Source organism: Lathyrus oleraceus, chromosome 5 (assembly GCF_024323335.1).
Source record: "Lathyrus oleraceus cultivar Zhongwan6 chromosome 5, CAAS_Psat_ZW6_1.0, whole genome shotgun sequence".
In the NCBI taxonomy this organism is placed as follows: Eukaryota; Viridiplantae; Streptophyta; class Magnoliopsida; order Fabales; family Fabaceae; genus Lathyrus; species Lathyrus oleraceus.
The window spans coordinates 191,262,158-191,267,049 of NC_066583.1; the positions used below are offsets into that span (position 1 = coordinate 191,262,158).

General features: G+C 37.0%; 1 non-coding gene across 1 annotated transcript; it reads right to left on the reverse strand.

Annotated features, from left to right (window-relative positions):
* Positions 1-206: 206 nt before the first annotated feature.
* Positions 207-312, reverse strand: LOC127089482 (small nucleolar RNA R71). The gene has a single exon (XR_007791070.1). It is a non-coding gene; the product is annotated as a small nucleolar RNA R71 (small nucleolar RNA).
* Positions 313-4,892: the final 4,580 nt, after the last annotated feature.

Consider the following 4,892-nt stretch of genomic DNA (forward strand, 5'->3'; position numbering starts at 1 on the left):
AACATTTAAAAGTTTTCATTCAATTAGTTGATACCTTACAAACCAATGGTGTTTCTCCTGAGGCGATACGTCTAAGACTATTTCCCTTTTCTCTCAGAGATAGAGCACGATCATGGTTAGATTCCATTCCAGCAAATTCAATAACCACTTGGAATGACCTAAAGAAAGTACTCATTTCTAGATACTTTCCACCAAGTAAGACTGTTATCCTACGAAACCAAATAACTAGATTCACTCAACAAGATGGCGAATCACTTTTCGACGCTTGGGAGAGATATAAAGAATTATTAAGAGCATGTCCATATCATGGTTTAGAACAATGACTTATTATTCATATCTTTTATAATAGACTTATCTACAACACAAAGATGACCATCGACACTGCCGCCGATGGTGCGCTAATGAATAAACCATACCCCGAAGCTTGCGCTATCGTTGAAGATATGGCACAAAACCATTACCAATGGGGAACGGAACGAGCATCAGTAGAAAAGAAAGAAACCAAAAGAGGTATTTACGAAGTTAGTTTCCTAGATCATATGAATGCCAAAATGGACGCCATAGCCCAAAAATTCAAAATTTTATCTGTCAACCCTACAAATACCGTAGCTGTAATTCAACCCGAATGCAAAAGGTGTGAAAACTAAGGACACATCACAGCTGAATACAATCTTTTGACTAAATCAAACCCAGATTAGGTCAATTATGCCCAAGGAAACCTCTATTCAAACACTTATAACCCTGGATGGAGGAATCACCCAAACTTTTCCTATAAGAATAAAAACCCTACTCATAACTCTACACCTCAAAGACCTCCAGGATTCCAAGCCCAAAGACCGAACTAGCGTATGCAAGATGCTCCTCAAAAATCAAATCTTGAGAAAATCATGGAGAACTTCATTACAGATCAAACTCAACAAAACAAATAATTCATGAACCAGAAACATTCATATAAATGGACTGATTACACAATTAGGCACCAAGGTAGATTCTGTGATTATCCATAATAAGATGCTTGAAACCCAAATGTCTCAAGTGGCATAACAACAAGCTGCTCAAGCTACACTAGGAGGGCGATTTCCTAGACAACCTCAACCCAACCCCAAGGCGCATGCTAACGCTATTGCCCTACGGAGTGGAACCACATACGATGAACCTATAGACCCCAGGTCGAATAAACCAGAACCCCCAAAGAAAGTTATTGTGACTACACCTGAGAAACAAGTAGAGGAACCAGTAGAGCCTGAGAAACAAAAAGATGAAGAAGATAAAGATAAGGAAGGAGTGAAATATAACAAAGTATATGTACCACACCCTCCTTATAAACCACCAATTCCATATCCACAAAGACTAAAACAAACCAAATTGGATAACCAATACAAAAAGTTCATAAAAGTAATTGAGAAACTCCACGTTGAGATTCCATTCACTGAAGCAATTACCCAAATACCATCTTATGCTAAACTCCTTAAAGACATCTTAACCAACAAACGTAGAATTGATGATCTTAAACCCTTAGAATGTAACTCTATTGTTGAAAATAAACTTGCTAAAAAGGAGAAAGACCCCAAAAGTTTTTCTATACCTTGTGTTTTAGGAAATCATGTTATCGATAAATCACTTCTGGATTTAGGAGCTAGTGTAAGCTTAATACCTTTAGTCATTTGTAACAGGTTAAACCTAGGAGAAATGCAACCAACTATGATGTCCCTTCAATTAGCCGATAGATCCTTTAAATATACAATAGGCATATTAGAAGACATTCCAGTTAGGATTGGCCAACTCTATATTCCAACAGATTTTGTCGTCATGGACATTAAAGAAGACGACGAAATCCCAATCCTCTTAAGTAGACCATTCTTATCAACAGCTGGAGCCATAATAGATGTCAAGAGAGGAAATATGACTTTTTAAGTAGATGATGAAAAAGTAGAATTTATACTATCCAAATTCCTAATGGCACCAACCATGGATGACTCATGTTATGCCATCGATATCATTGATGAGTGCGTAAGAGAGTTAGACCAAGAAGAACCCACTAAAACGATTAAATTACCCTCAACCCCCATAATGGAGGACGAAGAATTTAAAGTATTAATGGAACCTTATATAGATGACAGTCTTTATGAATGCTTAGCACTCACCCCAGACCATATGCCATGTCCTAAGAAACCATCAATAGAGCTTAAGGAGCTACCCAATAATTTGAGATACGCGTTTTTGGACGAAGAACTAAATCGTCCAGTTATAGTTAGCGATGCCTTAAATGGTGATGAGACCAATCAACTCTTAGATGTCTTGAGAAAGTATCCCAAAATTCTAGGTTATATCATTTCAGATCTCAAAGGGATAAGTTCATCTATGTGCATGCATCGGATAATGCTGGAGGAAGATTCTAAACCCTCTAGAGAACATCAAAGAAGTATAAACTCTATAATGAATGATGTGGTGAAAAGATAAGTACTGAAATTACTAGAGGATGGAATAATTTATTAAATTTCTGATAGTAAGTGGGTAAGCCCTGTACATGTGTACCTAAAAAGGGAGGTGTCACATTCGTGCAAAACGAGAGAGGAGAATAAGTAGCTAAATGTATAGAAAACGGTTGGCGTATGTGCATCAATTATAGTAAACTTAATAAAGTAACTAGGAAAGACCATTTCCATCTTCCATTTATTGACCAAATGCTTGAACGTCTAGCTAGACATTCTTACTTTTGTTATTTAAATGGATACTCTGGATTTTTCCAAATTCCTATTCACCCTGATGATCAAGAGAAAACAACCTTCACATGCCTTTATGGAACATTTTCCTATAGACGAATGTCATTCGGACTTTGCAATTCCCAAACTACCTTTCAACGCTATATGATGTCAATCTTTGCAGATTTCCTTGACGATATCATGGAAATATTCATGGATGATTTCATGTTATGCGGATGTAGTTTTAAAAATCGCCTAGCTAAACCTGAAAGAATTCTTGAACGATGCATGGAAGTGAACCTTGTTCTAAATTAGGAGAAATGCCATTTTATGGTCACCGAAGGTATAATGTTAGGACACATAGTATCTGATAGAGGAATTGAGTTTGACAAAGCCAAAATAGAGGTTATAGAAAACCTCCAACCACTTAAGGCAGTTAGGGAAGTCCGAAGTTTTCTTGGACGTGTCGGTTTCTACAGACGCTTTATCAAGGACTTCTCTAAGATAACCAAACCTTTAATGGGCCTTCAAATGAAATACATTCAATTTAATTTCGACGATAAATTTCTCAAAGCATTCAAACACTTAAAACATGAACTAATCTCCGTACCTATTATGCAACCTCCCGATTGGAACCAACCTTTCAAAATTATGTGCGACGCAAGCGATTACGTTGTTGGTGCTGTTTTAGGGCAACGAAAAGACAAGAGATTACATGTAATTTATTACACCAGTAGAACCCTAGATGCTGCTCAGCTTAATTATGCCACAACCGAAAAGGAACTCCTCGCCATTGTTTTTGTGATTTGACAAATTCCGATCTTATTAGTCGGAGCTAAAATTATAGTTTACACAAATCATGCAGCCATTCGGTATCTGTTAAGCAAAAAGGATGCTAAGCCTAGATTACTTCGCTGGATCCTTTTGTTACAAGAATTTGACTTGGAGATCCGTGATAAGAAAGGCACCAAAAACGTGGTTGTTGGCCATCTTTCGAGGCTAGATTATTTAAAACCAGACCTAGTACCCATAAAAGATGACTTTACCTATGATGAACTTATAGAAGAAGCTAGAACTAATCACAGTGATGACCCCGACCTTTATTTAGAATTAAACATTGAGAATGCTTTAGCAGTACCTCGCCTCATTATAAGCGATGGAGGATCTCACTTCATATCAAGAATCTTTAATAAACTTCTAAATAAGTATGGAGTTAAGCACAAAGTAGAAGCACCCTACCATCCGCAAACTAGTGGAGAAGTAGAGGTGTCGAATAGGGAGATTAAGCAAATCTTAGAAAAAACTGTTTCAATATCCATAAAATATTGGTCCCTGGGATTACAAGAAGCATTGTGAGTTTATAGGACCGCTTACAAAACCCCTATAGGAACAACTCCATTCAAGTTGGTTTACAGAAAATATTGTCACTTACCCTTTGAGTTGGAACATAAAGCCTATTAGGCCATCAAAGCCTTTAATATGGATTACTTAGCAGCCGATGGCAATCGCATTCTCAACATCCATAGGTTAGAAGAACTAGGTCGTGATTCTTATGAAAATGCCATTATTTATAAAGAAAGAACTAAAGCATGGCATGACATGACAAGAGAATTGTTAAAAACGAATTTAATGTAGATGACCCTGTACTTCTATTCAATTCTAGATTGCGGCTCTTCCCTGGTAAGTTACGCTCAAGATGGACTGAACCTTATGAGGTCACTAAAGTCCTAAAGTTTGGGGCAGTGGAAATCTGAAACCATTCGTGTAGTCCTTTCATAGTAAATGGACAAAGTTTGAAACATTATAAAAGAGGTGGCATCCCTACCTATTACCCTGGCCATACTCTGATCGAACCACCAATTGCTACTTCTATGATGTGAGTTCTATAATCGCCGAGCTAACAACGTTAAAACAAGCGTTGCTTGGGAGGAAAGCCACAACCATTTTATATTTATTACTTTACTATTTTTGTATTATTTTCCACTATTTTCAAAAAGTGAATTGTTTAATTTATTATTTGCTTAACAGGACTGACTTGTGTGATGTTTATGTTTCAGGTTTCAGATCCATCCCTATCCATAGCATATTCTCCACTAACCATATTTTTCATGATGCAGGGCTTCGACGATATGCATATTATGTTCAGAGATGATACTCATAGGAAATAATATGTGTTCCTTTCTGAGCGGC